Source organism: Henckelia pumila, chromosome 3, assembly GCF_033568475.1.
Source record: "Henckelia pumila isolate YLH828 chromosome 3, ASM3356847v2, whole genome shotgun sequence".
In the NCBI taxonomy this organism is placed as follows: domain Eukaryota; kingdom Viridiplantae; phylum Streptophyta; class Magnoliopsida; order Lamiales; family Gesneriaceae; genus Henckelia; species Henckelia pumila.
In genome coordinates, this window is record NC_133122.1 from 80,507,735 (window position 1) to 80,526,459 (window position 18,725).

Here is an 18,725-nt window from a genome sequence, read left to right on the forward strand (position 1 = left end):
TTAAATTTAATGAACTAAGGAGTTGGACTTCTTAAATAAGAGTAAGGGAGTAGGATTTCCTAAAATGACATAGGGATGGACATTTTTGGAAACCACTGAATTCGGATTCAGGAAAATTTATTTTGACTTTAAAACGTGCAGAAATGGTTTCTGTGCACATTGGTGAAATCGTTTCATCAATCGGAGTCACGATGAATTTTATATTAATTCTGAACGAGCGGGCTTTGCTTGTCGGGCCCCAGCTTATGACTAATGGGCCCTAAGGTGTTAGTGGCCTGCATTATAAATAAGTTATTTCAGTACAGAAATTACACAACAGGTCATTATTTTGAGAGCAATTTTCGAAAACCCTACCCTCTCTCTCAAACATATTTCGGCCGCCCCTCCTTGCTCTGCCCGAGAAATTCCGGTCTGTGATTTTGAATCGCAGTAAGGAATAACGAATCAAATTCGTGTATTCTCTTCGCAGAAAACTTCTGATAGATTTTCTAGTGCAATCTATCAGAGGGATTAAACCTCTGTTCGTGGACCTGATTGAAGGCGTTCATCGGTTCCAGGGAGAGACAACAAGAGCAGAATTGTTCTGTTGGTGTCCATTAATCTCGTTGCGAGATTTGAGGTAAAATTTATTTAATTGTTATTTAAATTTTACACACACGTAATTCAATCGATGAACGGTTGATACCCATACCATGGAAACGTTCCATGAAAATTTTTAAACTTCCGCTGCACCGGGTATCAATCGTAATTGGTCTGGGAACTCCAGTTTTCCAACAGTGGTATCAGAGCCAGGTTGCTCAGATCAATCGATTGAATAATCAATTGTACAAAATTTTTGAGTCTCGGTTTATGAAACAAAATAAATATTTTTAATAAAAAAAAAAATTTTTTCGGGGCAAAACCCGGGCAGCGATTGGATCGCTGCCCGGTGGGGCAGCAATTGTTGCTGCCCCGGGCGGCGCACGGCGCCGCCCAAAGGGGCGCACAGCGCCGCCCAAGGCGGCGACCGTCGCCGCCCAGGGCGGCGCACGGCGCCGCCCAGCGCAGCGCTGTGCGCTGCCCAGCGCAGCGCTGGGCGCTGCGCAGGGCAGCGCTCGGCGCTGCCCAGGGGCGGCGCTCGGCGCTGCCCAGCGCAGCGCTGGGCGCTGCGCAGGGCGGCGCTCGGCGCCGCCAGGGCAGCGCACGGCGCCGCCCAGGGGCGGCGCCAGGCGCTGCCCTAAGGGGGCAGCCGGGCTGCCCCCCGCGCCCCGGGTGCGGGCCGACCGGGAGTGTCCCGGGTGGCCGCGGGAAAAATTAATTTTTAATTTTTTTATTAATTTTAATATTTAAAATTTTATTTTTGGTCCGGTCAAAAATTGTTTTTGATTGGTTCACGAGATTTCGGATCGAATTGTTCGAGTCCGTAAATTTTAAAATTGATTTTGGATAAATTTGAATTTTTGGAAAATTTTAATATTTTATCCGTAAATTGAATTTTGAAATCAATTATTTTGGTACAATTGATGATAAGATATGATCTTATGATATATTAGATAAAATATGATTTTATTTGTAAAATTGGATTTTTATAGATAAAATATGATTTTATTTGATATGGAGATAAAATATGATTTTATATGTGAAATGTGATTTTATATATAAATATGATTTTATCTTGTTTAAATTTGAATTGCCACAGCATGTTATCCAATAAATTAATTTTGAATTAAATGTTATTGGATAAGGATGATCGATTGCCATGACCAATTTTGTAGGTGTATGTTAGGAATTTACATTTTGTCTTTATTGTTGTTGGTTTTATTAATGGGCCTGGTTTATGGCCGATATGAATGTCATATGTAATAAAGTGGGCTTGGTTTATAGCCCGTTCCACCCCCTAAAAATGTATCCCCTACTTGTCATTGTTATTAATTGTAAATACATTAGGTTTAGTGGGAGATCAAGATTTGAAGATGGTGGGCCCAGCAGACAATGAAGACTGAAGAAATGTAAATTGGAAGCATATGTAATAGGATTGCATTTGCATACTGCATATTACCTAGGATTGGACTAAGACCCGTGATTGGCAACCACGGGTCAATTAGAAATGGAATCGATCATCCTATATAATATGTGATATTATGATTGTATGCATGTTTAGACATAAATTGCGTGAATCCGGCAATGCATGCAATAAATTAAAAATGATGAGACAAATATTTTTATAAATAAAATCCCTCATTTTAAATATGATTTAAAATTTATATCAAGATAAATAAAGGAAATTTAAATATTGTTTAAATGTTCTACCTCCCATCAACGGTCAATGTATGTGATGCTACCCGCGGATACGGTCCGGCTCATATTATTGGGGGGGCCGTTCGTCGGAAAGCTGTACATTGGATCGACAAATGTTGTAAGTTGGGTGGAACTCCCATGGGATCGGCTCATATTATTGGGGGATCCACATGGCGACCGTCCATCACAACTTAATATTGATGGGTCATCTTGACATGTCACTTTAAACGGCGTCATATTATTGGGCCCTTATTGGACATGAGGTAAATACATGGGGGTTGCTTTGGAAGCAATTGGGCTCTACCTTTTGAGAATTATGGTTGGCTGATATTATTCGGGACCATAAGTTTGTCAATTGGACTCCATGTTCTCACTAAGGAAAAAGTTTCCCGTTTTCACTAGAGGGTGGTGAAATCGTTAAAATAGTGGGAGTGAGATTCATAAAATTAAATTCGCCTATTTTATGTCTTAGTAAATTGTTAAACAATCATTGATATATGTCTGTTTTTCCTTTTCAGTATTTCATACAATGAATTCGCGAAATCCTTTATTCTCGATCCTCGAACAAAACAAGCTGACTGGCGCCAACTATACGGAATGGTTCCGAAAGTTGAAGATTGTCTTAACTTCGGAGAAAATGCTCTACGTGTTAGAGAAAGCACCTCCGAAGGAAGCACCAGCTGACATAAGTCCGGAGGAATTGGCCAAACTTGATGCATGGTGTGACCATGACATCAAGACCAAATGCTATATGCAAGCCTCGATGTCTGATGAACTCCAGAGGCGATTTGAGGACACGGTGAATGCTGCTGACATTCACACGCAACTCAAGGAACTTTTTGGGGCTCAGTCGAGGGCTGAAAGGTTCTCTACTGTTAAGGAGTTGATGACGTGCCGCATGCGTGAAGGGACTTCGGTCCGTGATCATGGGGTACGAGTGATTTGGCTCATACAGAAGTTAGCGACCCTTGATTTGGTGTTGGAGCATGAACTCAATGTGGACTTGCTGCTTCTATCTCTTCCTTCTTCATTTGATGGATTCGTGATAAATTTTAATATGAACAAGATAGAGGCCACCCTTGAAGAGATGGTCAATATGCTCGTTACATATGAATCCACACTTAAGAAGGATAAGCCAGCTTTCTTGGTGGGCTCCTCATCTTCTGCTAAGAAGGGGCCACGTATGAAGGGCAAGAAACGTTCTGCCCCACCCAAGAAAGTGGAACCGAGAAGAAGCAAAAGACAAAGGCTTCAAACGATGGAAAATCCAAGGATGTTTGCCATTACTGCAAGAAGCCGGGTCATTGGAAGCGCAACTGCAAGGAGTATCTTGAGCAGTTGGGAACTGCAAAGGGTATGTTCTATATCGAAATAAACATGTCACTTAATACAACTTCTTGGGTATTGGATACCGGATGTGGTTCTCACATTTGCAATGATTTGCAGGTGATGACAAGAAGTCGCAGGCTTAGAATGGGTGAGACCCAGCTGAGGCTCGGGAATGGTTCCAGAGTTGAAGCTACGGCCATTGGAGATGTTTGTTTGATTTTGCAGAATGGTTTTAAATTATTGTTGAGAGATGTTTTATTTGTGCCAGATTTAATTAAAAAACATTATTTCTATTTCTATGCTTGATAGAGATGGTTATTCTTGTAATTTTGTGAATGGGATTTGCAGTATTTACAAGAATGAATGTTTAATTGGAAATGGACAACTTGAAAACGATCTATACAATTTAAAACTAAAAGACGTTCCAGTGAATTGTATTGACAAACCGGCAACAACAAACAAAAGGAAAATCGATAGTCAAAACCCGGCAAACCTTTGGCACGCTAGACTAGGTCATATTTCCTCAAGGAGGATGAACAAGCTAGTGGGAGAGGGCATGTTTGATATGTCTGATATTAACTCTCTACCTACTTGTGAATCCTGCCTAAAAGGGAAAATGACTAAATCTCCTTTTAAGGGGAAGCCTGAACGTAGTCAGAATCTGTTGGATTTGATCCATACAGATGTTTGTGGTCCATTTAGAGTAGGGACTCAACATGGCCACACCTACTTCATTACCTTTACTGATGATTATTCAAGGTATGGGTATTTATATTTAATGAAATATAAGTCTGAAGCATTTGAAAAGTTCAAAGAATTCAGGGCTGAAGTAGAAAACAAGCTAGGTAAAAGTATTAAAGCACTTCGATCGGATCGAGGTGGAGAATACTTGAGTACCGAGTTTTTGGACTATCTAAAAGAGAATGGGATTCTCTCTCAGTGGACTCCTCCTATGACACCACAGCTTAATGGTGTATCGGAGCGTCGTAATCGAACTTTGTTGGACATGGTTCGATCCATGATGAGCTTCACTGAGCTTCCACCTTCGTTTTGGGGCTATGCGCTTGAAACGGCGGTATTGTTGTTGAATAACGTCCACACTAAAGCAGTGGACAAAACACCATACGAGTTATGGAATGGCAAAGCTCCTAAGTATTCATACTTGAGGATTTGGGGATGTCCTGCTTACGTGAAGCGGACAGTGGGAGATAAGTTGGATAGTCGATCCAGCTTGTGTTATTTTGTGGGGTATCCGAAGAATTCAATCGGATATTATTTCTATTATCTGCTGAAACAAAGGTGTTTGTTTCTAGGAATGCCACCTTCTTGGAGAAGGAATTCTTATTGGATAAGAAAGGCGAGATGATGGAACTCGAAGAAGTTCGAGAAGAACCCGAAATACAAAATAACGATCCCACACCTCAGGAACATTGCTGGACACGCCTGCACCTAGAAGATCCGAGAGGACTTCTAGACCTCCAGTTCGATATGGTCTTCTTCTTGAAGAGGGTCAAGATGAACCCGACATTGGATGTGATCCAAGAAGCTTCAAGGAAGCAATTTCTGATGCGGATTCGAATTTATGGCTTGAAGCTATGCAATCAGAATTGGATTCGATGCATACTAACCAAGTCTGGACTTTAGTGGATCCTCCCGATGGAATTGTTCCAATAGGGTGTAAATGGATCTACAAAAGAAAGCTTGGGCCTGATGGTAAGGTATTGACCTACAAGGCGCGATTGGTGGCGAAAGGTTATACTCAAAGGCAAGGAGTTGACTATGATGAAACCTTTTCACCAGTTGCTATGTTCAAGTCCATAAGAATCCTTATTGCCATAGCTGCATGGTATGACTATGAGATATGGCAAATGGATGTGAAGACTGCTTTTCTTAATGGAGACATTAAGGAAGAAATCTATATGAAGCAGCCTGAGGGGTACACATCCATGGGAAGCGAGCATAAGGTATGCAAGCTTCAGAGATCAATTTATGGTCTAAAACAAGCATCAAGAAGTTGGAACCAGAAATTTGATGAAACAATTAAAGACTTTGGTTTCATCAAGAACCCGGAGGAACCTTGCGTGTACAAGAAAGTAGTTAAGGATGCTGTGACATTCTTAGTACTTTATGTTGATGACATCCTACTCATTGGGAATGATGTAGGGATGTTGCAGTCAACAAAGATATGGTTATCAGGTAGATTTTCGATGAAGGATTTGGGTGAGGCATCCTACATTCTTGGGATACAGATCTATAGGGATAGATCTAAGAGAATGATAGGACTCACTCAATCAACCTACATCGATACCATATTGAAACGGTTTTCAATGGATGGGTCCAAGAGAGGACATCTACCCATGTGTCATGGAGTTTCTCTATCCAAGTCTATGTGTCCCAAGATTGATGCAGAGATAGAGAATATGACACATGTACCATATGCGTCAGCTATAGGTAGTATCATGTATGGGATGATATCTACCAGACCAGATGTAGCATTTGCTCTGAGTGTCACGAGCAGATATCAGTCTAATCCTGGTCAGATGCATTGGAAAGCCGTGAAGGACATTCTTAAGTACTTGCGAAGGACTAAGAATATGTTCATGGTTTATGGAGGACGAGAACTCAAACTGGAAGGCTATACCGACTCTAGCTTCCAAAGTGATGTGGATGACTCGAAGTCAACCTCTGGATTTGTGTTCATGCTCAATGGCGGTGCTGTCTCTTGGAAGAGTTCCAAGCAGGACACAGCGGATTCCACCACTGAGGCTGAATACATTGCAGCATCAGCTGCTGCTAAAGAGGCCGTTTGGATGAGGAATTTCGTCCAAGAGTTGGGCGTCATTCCTGAATTTGTTGGTCCAGTCCCGGTGTACTGCGACAACACGGGTGCCGTTGCTCAAGCAAAGGAACCAAGGTCTCATCAAAGATCCAAACACGTACTGAGGAAATACCACATAATCCGGGAGATTGTGGAAAGAGGAGACATCAGTGTCGAACGAGTGGCCTCTGCAGACAATATCGCTGATCCACTTACTAAGCCTTTGCCAGGACCATTGTTTGACAAACATCGCGAAGCAATGGGTCTACGTAGTATGACTAGTTGGCTATAGGGCAAGTGGGAGATTGTAAGAGTGGGTGCCCAGTGAGCCAACTGTGTGGCTATGGGCTTTGTTGACTCTTTGTATAAACAATCTTTTGTTTAATATTATTTACACTTTTATGGCAATGACTTTATATTACTTCATATTGTTATATTGTGATATACTATTGTTGTTTTGATAAAGACCTTGAATATACTATAGTGTATGTAAGATGTGGTAGAACATGGAGATGTCTATCATGAAATACATCTTATAGTCACTGTATATTCTAAAACCGTTCCTAGTCGATTGAGCCGTCCGATAATAAGGATAAGGATCGCTCGAGTTTGAGACTAGCATTTGCGATGCGGAGTACCACGTTTCATTGGTAGGGAACATGGAGATGTTCGAAGCATGCAAATGGATATTCATAGGATGAATAGTCGAACTACCCTATCCGGACTTTCCAAGTGGTTATCACTTATCGAGTGGATAAAGTCCGCGGTTTTGGTTGTACACCATTAGTCCTTACGACTTGAAACATCATGGAGACTCTATATGCTAGTACTGTGCTTTGACTCGTTTACCGACTCTGAGGGGGTCATCAGGTGTCGAGATTGGGTACAGTTACGACACATATAGGAGTCAATGCATTGTTGTCAAGGATTCACCACATACTTGCGAGTGTGGATATCCTATGCGATCTGAGGAGATATTAGTGTGACAAATCTCTGGCCAGAGTACTTGATGTGATTTAAGAAATGGTTTCTTAGTAGCACATGCGATGTCACTAATTTGATCTTCAAGATGTATTGCATAGTTATCGAATCTTGAGCGACTCTCGATATACCAATGGTTGTTGATTCGATCGGGATATATGGATGAAGGGACCGTACTGTACGCTAACCAAAATCTACTGGTTCTTGTAGGCACTATCAGTGATACCTAGGGAATCATGGGGCGATGTTGCTAGGCGCTTTACCATGATTCGTTGGGCAAGTCGGAAAGTGTTGTTCCGAGTCACAAGGAGTTGTGAGCCCACGGCTAGCTGTATCCCTGAACCATTGAGGGTCACACAGTGTAATGGAGTTTTAATCCCGTTGAGATAGTTAAATTTAAAGAGTTAAATTTAATGAACTAAGGAGTTGGACTTCTTAAATAAGAGTAAGGGAGTAGGATTTCCTAAAATGACATAGGGATGGACATTTTTGGAAACCACTGAATTCGGATTCAGGAAAATTTATTTTGACTTTAAAACGTGCAGAAATGGTTTCTGTGCACATTGGTGAAATCGTTTCATCAATCGGAGTCACGATGAATTTTATATTAATTTCTGAACGAGCGGGCTTTGCTTGTCGGGCCCCAGCTTATGACTAATGGGCCCTAAGGTGTTAGTGGCCTGCATTATAAATAAGTTATTTCAGTACAGAAATTACACACAACAGGTCATTATTTTGAGAGCAATTTTCGAAAACCCTACCCTCTCTCTCAAACATATTTCGGCCGCCCCCTCCTTGCTCTGCCCGAGAAATTCCGGTCTGTGATTTTGAATCGCAGTAAGGAATAACGAATCAAATTCGTGTATTCTCTTCGCAGAAAACTTCTGATAGATTTTCTAGTGCAATCTATCAGAGGGATTAAACCTCTGTTCGTGGACCTGATTGAAGGCGTTCATCGGTTCCAGGGAGAGACAACAAGAGCAGAATTGTTCTGTTGGTGTCCATTAATCTCGTTGCGAGATTTGAGGTAAAATTTATTTAATTGTTATTTAAATTTTACACACACGTAATTCAATCGATGAACGGTTGATACCCATACCATGGAAACGTTCCATGAAAAATTTTTAAACTTCCGCTGCACCGGGTATCAATCGTAATTGGTCTGGGAACTCGCCAGTTTTCCAACATGTAGCACTTCTTAAAAATGTGTTGCACTTTTTCTCCTAAATTTTTACATACACCTACACACTCAATTTAATATATAACCCTAATCCCTAAATTCTACACTCAAATCACACACACACACACTTCACGCCTAAATCCTCTCACCCCTTCACGACATTCCCCTGTTTTATTTTTTTTTCAAGCTCACGATCGGCGGCTTCATCTTCTCCAGCTCTTCCTCGCCGCTGCAGCCGCCGCTCCTCCTTCTTCTCCGGCGGAGCATCACCTTCACGAGATGGCTGAGCTGCAGCAGCCCTTGGCACCCCCATTTCCAGCTCGTAGCAGCTCCTTTGCCTTCAAGGCAGACATAGCTCACTTGGGTTCTTGCATTTCGAGTTTTAGCTTAGGCAAGATTGTGGGATTCCTTGCTCACCAAGTAGATTATTATGTCGTGCGATGTAGTGTGTATGCATATCATATTTTCGAAAGTTTTCTGCCCCGTTTGTTCAAAAAATTCTGTGCAGATTTTTGCTACATACATGCTTGAGGATTTATGATATTGTGATTCTTTGGTTGAGGAATGAAATGGATTATGCATTTGATTGTTGTTGAATCGATGCTCGATTTCAAAAATTCCCGATTTTCTAGCATGTTTAATTTAAAAATTTCATGTCCTTGTTTGTGTTAATTTGGGTGATGGATTAGGGGCTACCATTGGTGAAATGTAGTTCACATGGTAGCGTTGAGAATGGCTTGAAGTGGATTGTAAGTTGTGTTGATGAAATCACGGATTGGCTATGATTTAGGGGATCGGTTTTGAGGTGATTAGAGGCTGTTTTTATTAGCTAAGTTTAATCAGGTTATAAGCGGGTATTAAGGGGTTATGGATGAGCCTACGTGTTGATCTTGATCCTAGGATAGTAGCTTGGTACTTGGGAGACAAATAGATAAGTTTTGGATTGAGTGTGAGGTAATGGTATGAGCAGATTTTCTGGATTATGTTGGGGCTGTCCGGAAATGGCCATGTAAAATAGGGGAAATCTCATGTTTTGGTTAAGGGCTCGGGTTTGGAATTATTCTAGGATTTTAGGAATATGTCGGTTAAAGCGAAAACGGATTCGGTTAAGTTTAGGTGGAGTTTTAGGCTATTGATTTGGATAGGTGCAGAATTTTGGAGTTAATGAAGTTGCTGTCTGGAAATAAATTTGTATAAAATGATTCGATAGGAATATTACCCCGAGGATGACTTCTTGAATTAGTTCTAACTGTGTGGAAGTCGTGGTTTTAAGCGGAATCCTTTTTGAATAAGAATCGAGCAAGTTACAAATTTTACGGGTGCATCACTCGAATTGCCTTAAGAACTAAATTATGGTTTATTTTCTCATCCTTTGGTTTGTTTCCTAAATCATCATCCCGGTCATCCACATTTGAGTCTCTTGCATGATCATTAAGTAAATATTTTCAAGTACATTGCATCTACATATGCATGCTAAGTTCTTATATCAAGGCAAGAAAGAAAGTATGAAAGAAAATATTTTTATGAACGAAGTGAGATGATTGTGACTATAGAAATGGCGTGTATGTGTGGGGTTGGGAGACGTTTTGACCTATCTTACCAAAGGATGTGTATGTGTGGGGTTGAGAGACGTCTTGACCTACCTTACCAAATATAGAAGTGTATGTGTTGGGGTTAAGAGAAATCTTGGCTCCCTTACCAATTACAGGGCAAGATTGGGTTGGGTGTTATCCTAACCTCCTTGCGGCATAATGCACTGCAGCCATGATCATGATCAAAACCACAAAGTCACAATCTAGGATCTAAGTTCACAGTTCGTAGTTCATAGTTACAGATTCAGATACAGTTACAGTTCACTGAATTCATATGACTATGTTTTAATACAGTTTATGCAGTTACATTGATTATATATGACTTAGCCATGCATATGTTATATTCTTGTTCTCTCAGTTTTGAAGTTTATTTTGTTTAAAGCAAGGGCACAAAACAAAAGTATATTTTTAGTATCAGCTATTTTTAATCTGTGTGCATGTATTTATGTAGTATTTGTTATTCCCTCATATTCTTGTTGGGCCCCTAGGCTCACTACATCTACTTGGTGCAAGTTTAGGTTATCAGTGAGATTGCGGGGCAAGACTATCGAGTGGACTGTGATGCGGGCACGACACATCCCTCTGACCATGTCAGTCTTCCGCAAAAGTTTATTTTAGCACTTTAAAGTCCTTCATCTTGTTAATTTAGTAATGTAAATGTAAAGATAATATTATTTGGAATTGTTTGTGGGCACTTATGTATCAAATTGTTAATTTTTGGATAGTTTGGAGTGTCAATATATTTCTCAGGTTTCATTATTTTTTTTCTTTTCTCGGTCTAGTTTATTTAGTGTTGTTTTTTTCATTTTAAATTTGTTGTCTGTGACAGGCGGGTTTGAATAAAAATAGAGAGGTCATGCCGAAATTTTTTTGAAAACTCGTATTTTTATTCAGTTTAATTTAAAGTAGAACTTGGGTCGTTTCACCCATACTTAAACCTTTCTCGCCCTAGAGCAAGACACACAAAAACAATCATGCAAACACAAACATAAGTAAGGATGAGTCATGGAAATTACAGTCTTAGAGAAGTTCCAACACCAACAAAACAAAATCACAAAAAGCACTCGGTTTTCCATAATATACCATCAGTTTAGCGTGAAAGTGTGTGTGCCATGTTATTTCAGCTACATGCAACTTAAAAATAATTCGTTCTACGACTGCTTAGCAACCTATGACAAATCAATGCAAGTTTCACAATCAAGTGTCCTTTCCTCCCAACAATCTCTAACAAAAACACAACTCTCTTGAGATAGATTACGCACCTCCGGAGTTTACATCCGGTTTTCTTAAGCCTCAATAAATACCCGCAGACTTGGCTACAACTAAGATAGGATTAGAATTTCAATCCTCTTGTCTATAGCCCAGTTGGAGCTACAATCCCATTGAACCCGCAAACTTAGTCATGGATCGGTGAATAGGATTTCAATCCCTTTCCAGGCCCGGATGGAATTGTTATTAATTTTATTTCAAAATTTTAAATTTTCAAAGTCTTAACCCCATTTATTCCGCATACTTAGTCAAGAACAAGATGATTTGGATTTCAATCCCTTGATCACAACCCGGATGGAGTAAAAAAAAAAAAAATTCACAAAAAAATTTTAGTAGGTGCGCCCAAGATCATACGTGCAATGCTAGAAACTCATTGAAACTCAAAGAACACAATCAAGATCAACAAACACCTATTGCCGTGAAATGGTCAAACAGACACAAAAATCATCAATGATATCGCTACACTTCATTGGTCTAACATGTGTGCTTAAAAATATTCACGGTTCAACCTACGGTTTCTCATTTCCAATCAAGACCGAAAACAAAAGAATTTTTTTTTCACAAAAATCATAACTTCATATCATCCTTGGCTCCCAATTATCATCCTACTCAACACACATGCAAACAACAACAAAATTGACACAAACTATATGCAAACAAACTAAAACATGACAGATGCAACACAAACACAACACAAATAAAAACATAAAAATTAGACCCCCCCATACTTATCCAAAGTATTGCCCTCAATGCTTTAGAAACAATGAATAAAATGCAGAAACGAATAAACACATGCAAGACGAACAAAACACAAGAAACAAAATAAAAATAACACTCCCCTGGTCTATGATTCGTCCTCTTCCTCAATCCGCAAAATTCCAAAGCAACTTCTCTTATCGGGGCAACCTATTGAACATAAAAAGCAACGGGTAAGGCGGTGGATTAGCAAAATATAATAAAAATAAAAATAATGAAATGAGAACACAGGGTTGCCTCCTAGTCAGCACTAAATTTAGAGTCTATATCCCGACTTTCCAGTAGAAACCTTCAAAGAGCGGTTGCCGCTCATAGTAAGAATCATATGACTCTACGTATGGGTCTTGATTTCCTTCGCCCTCAAGCTTGGCGTGATATTGACATGGAAAGCTCATAAGTCCAAAAATACTCGGTATGAATTTTTTCTTTTGGAAGAAGACTTCGAATCTAGGCTGAAGCTCATAGAGGATGCAATATTGTGGAGTTGGAGTCAATGGCAAGAATGAATCTTCTAGTGGTGCACATTTGAAGATCATTAACGAGGTCAACTCCTTTTCCTTGTATATTTCTTCCTCCCCCATTGTCACTTTTGGCTCATCTTCGCATTCAAATTTCTTTAATAAAATTTCCTCTTGATTTGGCTCAATTATGGTGGCAGGATCACATTTCCATGCAAATTGATCAACACAAATCGCTTCATTCTCTTGTTTGATATCAGGAATGAATTGCATCAGAAGCTTCATTTTTTCATCCAAGAAACTCAAAGAATTGATGTGAGTTTCGAAAATTTCTGGTTGATCTCTGATTGTTTATTAACAATGTCCTGCAACTGATTCAAAAATTCATCAAAGTAAGCTCCACTCTCCACGTTATGCTCAAGAGGTTGATTTGAAAACTTTGGGTAGTGGGGTGTTGGAGGATATTAGTGACTCCAACCCTGCAGTGAAGAATCTCAATGTCAATGGTAGTCCAAATTTGTCATATCATTTAACAAGTGCATCGCAATGTTGTAATCTCTGCTGAACAATTGACTGTCAGTTGCCAAAGCTCCATAATCTACCCAACTTCTTGTTGTTTCATCCAATCCACCATAGAAAAAATCGAGTAAGCACCAATTTGAAAATTTTTGGCATCGGAATTTGTTAGTCAAATCATTGAATCTTCCCCAAGCAGCATAGAATGGTTATGAGTATTTTTTGCCAAACCTTGTGAACACCTTTCGATGATGCATCTCCAAGTATCTCACAAGCAAAAGAAAATAAAATTAAAATTAAAAATTAAACAAATGCAAGAAAAAATTTCTAGTCTCAAGAAAATAATATATCCTAATATTAACTAAACAGTCCCCGGAAACGGTGCCAAAAACTTGACCGCTTAATTCGGTATTTACTAACAAGCGCACTAGGTCAAGTTATAGTAAATGGACAGAGAGTCCAAGTATCGATCCCACGGGGGCTGTTGTAAATTCTCAAAATTTGATTATTTTACTTAATCTAGACAAAATAATAAAAAGGAGTATGAATTGAATAAAATAATAAATAATTATGAAATTAACTAAAAACTAGAACTCAATAATAATTCTAATTAAAATAATCAAACCAAGACACCTGTAGGTACCGAACAAATCATGTAACATTTAGTCAATTCAGGACTCAGATTTAAATCTTAAATTATGGTGAATTCTTCTAACTTGTTTAAAGCTCTATTTCTAGAACAATTAAACATATTAAAATATTGACGGATTAATGTTCATAATTCTAATCAAAATCAAATGCATTAAAAACTATGAGAATTAAGTTTGCATCTAAAACAGCACCATGAAATCGAATACTATTTCTAGTCAATTTAACCTCATGTTGAATATTAGAGTGATCGAAATCAATTCCTCCTCTGTCGACTTGGAATCAATTAAGATGCAAGCAAACAATTAGTCAGATCATTCACAAGACAAATATAAATCTAATAATTAATAATATAAAACCAAATCTGAAAAATCTCAAACAAACATTCAAGTTTTCTACATAGATTTGTTCGGCCCAATCACGTGACCTTGGTTGAAGAAAAACTACTTAATAATTGAAAATAATAATCAAACAAAAATTAATATAGAAGAACAGAAGAAGAAAAATTATAGAAATCTTCTCCCAAGCTCCCATCCACCTTGCGTCGTTCTCTGCGTGAATCCCCCTTTTCTCCCGTCTGAGAAGCTCCTTTTATATGGCTTTAAAAGCCCATGAAATAAAGCCCGCAAAATAAGAGTTTTTATTTTTGAAAATTCTGATTTTTTTCTGATCGTGATCTCTCGCTCGAGCGCATAAACGTGCGCTCGAGCGAGCACACTTTTGCCCTTTTTTTTTTTCCGTTTTCTCCAGGCTCGCTCTAGCGCATAAACGTGCGCTCGAGCGAGAGCTTTTATGCCCCAAGAGTTGTTCTCGCACAGTTACAAGCGCAGTTGCGTAACTTTGTTGGCGCAATTGCGCTGCTTCATTCTTCACGCAAGCTAAATAGCGCTGCTTGATGGTGCAATAGCGCTTCTTGTTTCCTCAATCTAGCGCTATAGCGCTTGTTTCTTCTTCACCTTCAAAGCTCTATAGCGCTTCTCCTTTATTTCTCGGTAGAGATGTTGTTTAGAGCTGTAGTTCTATACAACAGCTCTACTTCTTCATCTCCATGGCGCAAAAATATTTTCTTCTTTCTTTGCTTTTCTTTTCTTCTATTATTGCTCTCAAAATTCCTTTAATTTCCAGTTTTCCTACAAATAAAACCTGGAGAGTGAAATTCACACACATGCCATAAAACACATAAAAACAACATGAAACAATATGAATGCACGCAAAATAGACATAAAAATAACATAAAATAATGCACACAAAATGCACTTATCAAATGTCATCATCTCTAACTCTCAATTGATGATATCCCTATCGCCGATCAATCTTAGAATAAACATAAGTCCCCTGAAGCTGATCAAACAGATCATCTATCCGCGGAAGAGGATACTTATTCTTGATTGTCACCTGGTTCAGCTGGCGGTAGTCTATGCAAAGATGCATCGAACCATCCTTCTTCTTGACAAACAGCATTGGGTTCCCCAAGGTAAAATACTAGGTCGAATGTAGCCCTTATCAAGAAGATACTGCAACTGCTTCTACAAATCTCTCATCTCTGATGGAGCCAAATTATAAGGTGCTCTAAAAATTGATGTCGTCCCTGTAACAACTCAATGTCGAACTTTACCTCTCGTACATGTGGCAAACTTGGAATCTCGTCGGGAAACACATACGAAAACTCTCGGACTACTGGTATCTCCTAAATATCCGAACCCTCTAAGGATGCATCAATTGCGTAGATAAGGTAGTTTTCCCCACCAGACTCTAAAGCACGACAAGCTTTCAGAGCAGAAACCACTAGCATCGAGGGTCGCGCTCCCTCACTATAGAAATACCACGCATCCTCATCCTCAGGGCAAAACTGGACAAACCCCTGGTAGCAATCCACTACGGCTCTATAGTTAGTAAAAAGGTCAATCCCAATAATACAATCGAAATCATCCATCGCTAAGTTCATCAGGTTAGTACTCAACTAATGACCCTCAAATCCCAAAATACAACCTACCACTAGACGCTTAGCCAATGCCTCCTGACCCATCGGAGTTGAAATAGATAAAAACACATCTAAGGGAACATACGAAAGTCTAAATCTCTTAACAAATTGAACTGATATGAAAGAATGGGACACACCAGTATCAATCAAAACGCATGCAGGAAAACCGCACAAACTAAAGGTACCTATAATCATGTGCTCACTATCAGCCTGAGCTTGATCCTGGTTCAGCGCAAAATCTTGTCCCTGGACATGAGGATGCAAGGTAGAATGACCACGAGAATAAGTCTTAGGATGCTGCTGCTGAGACTGCTGATGCTGCTGGACGGTAGCCTAAGAGCCTCCACCGCTACCAGAACTCAATTGCTGCTCTCATATGGTTAGGACAGTCCTTCTTCAAATGACCCATCTCACCACAGATAAAACAAGCGTCGGATGCACGAAGACACTGGCCTGGAGGGTGTCTCCTTCTACACTGCTCATAACGACTATCCTTCTGACGGCCAAAGTGGTAGACACTGCCAGATCCTAAAGAAGAAGAGGAAGTAGCACCCTGCTTCTTAAAAGACTGGGCTTGGGACCCAAAGAACTCTAAGGTCAAGAAGTTTGCAACTCCCTTCCTCGCCTCATACTGATCTCTTCCTGGCAAAAACGGTTCACCAAGCATTCAAACAACGTAGGATCGTCAAAAGCAGGCACCTGTCAAAGATCTCCTGGTTCAGGCCCTGAATAAAATGTTCATACTTCGCCTCCGAACTGGAACCAACATGCGGACAATAAGGAAGTAGATCAATGAACTTCTAATGGTACTCATAAATGGACATCGTCGCCAGCTTCAGATTAAGAAGCTCTATCATCTTTGCCTGACGAAGGAATGAAGGAAAATATAACTAACGGAACAACCCGCAGAAATTGGCCCACGAAACATAACCTTTCTCTTGAAGAGTCTGAGCAGATGCGGATCTCTACCACTTACGAGCTCGGCCCTCCAACAGCAAATTAGCGGCCTTCATCTTCTGCTCCTCTGAACAATCAAAAGCATGGAAACAGTGCTCCATCAGCTCTAGCCAATCCTCTGCTACCTCAGGAGTCTCACCTCCCACCAAAGGCTTAGGCCCGATCTGAACGAACTTATGCAGCTCGAATCGTCGTTTCCCTTCTCCACGATGGTGATGTGCTCGCTGACGTCTAGGAGGTTCCTCGTCACCCCAACGTCCATCGCTACCCTGACTCTCGAAGTCTCTATTAGCCATCTGAAATTATTAAGACACATTAAACCCAAAGAGCCGAACCTAAATCCCAAGAATATTTCATGCATGCTCCGATACCAATAAATGTAGTGACCCAACCCGGATCCGCTACTAATCAGAAGCTAATTAAGCATGAATTTAACTTAAGAAAAATATAATCAAAATTTAACAGCGGAAAGTTAAAGAATCTAAATCCAAAAATAGTTGGCAGAATACAACCGATAGAAAAATCCATAATTAAACACTGTATAATACAACCAAATCGAACAGTGTATCAAATCCTAACAACTAAAGGAAATCTCACTGGAACCCTGAATCCTGGTCTCTGCCCTGCCGTGAACCTCCGGTGTCGCTCAATTTGAGAGCTGTACCATCGAATAAAGTGTCCAAAAAATACATAAATACTAGGCGTGAGCGACTATGCTCAATACGAAAGCAATGATATATAAACAAGTATGGTGCAAGAATGACTTAAAACCCAGTAAAACTCAATCTGCTCAAAGGCGCCAATCGAATATGTAGTACCGGCTGGAGGGCGACTCCGCGGGGTACATTCACATACTCTCCCTATCACTATAGCATCAGTCTCCATCGTCGCGGCGTTTCCCGGTGATATACAAAATAATACGGGGCTGAGCCTCACCTCACATGACCCACCTCTAACAAGATGCAGTCTAGAGTAATCATGCATGTGCTAAAATAGTAAAACAGTAAAACATGGCACATACAATGCAACATAAAAGTTTATATATCATGTCGGCTATCTCGGTCAGTACTTACGTACCTCAACACCTGAATCTCTAAGATCACAAGCCTAGATTCAAGCCTACAAGTCAATATTATTCGAGTCACTATTACTGCTCTAAAATCCTTAACTAAGCTAATAGATACTCTCTAAAACTACTAGGGACTCAAATTTATACATGCATCCGTCGTCACCATTTTGCTGTCAATGTCCCAAATCTTGGACACAGCTTTGCTACGACGCTTGGAATGCCTCACCAATTCCCAGGGTAATCCTAGAAGGCTAGGAACCGCCCAAAAGGATTTTAAAAAAAAACAAGAGAAGAAATGGGGAATAGGTGCAAAGAAATGAGCTCTCGGTCCTCATATTTATAGACCTCGATCGGAAGCTCCGATCATACTTCAGAAGCTCCGATCCCCGATTGGTGGCTCAGATATCTGCATTCGCACCATGTGCAATGGCTCTCCGATAAGTGTCCCCGGTTGTTGTTTGGAAGCTACGATCACCCTTCGAAAGTTCTGATCTCCCACCCCAGACGTCACCCCTAACATCATCAACCTGACCTCATCCTGGATAGCTGACCAGTGCAGTTTGGAAGCTCCGAACGCAGATCGAACATTCCGATCTCCCTGGTTCCGAACATCATCTTACCTTCCGAACTTGCACACAGATCGGATGCTCCGATCCTAGTTCGGACCTTTCGATCCCACCGAAGACTCGGGACCCTCTTAGCTATTTCCTAGTGTTCTGAGTTTATTTTTGTGCTCCTTAGACCCATGTGGAAATTCTTTAATCAAGTTTTATCCAATTTAATCATGATTACAAAGTTAATTACTTATTTTGGGTATGGGTCACTATAAACCCTGTCTCGATCCACTTGCTCTGTCCAGCCCGAGACTTGAATGGGGTGTCCAAGGTAACATCG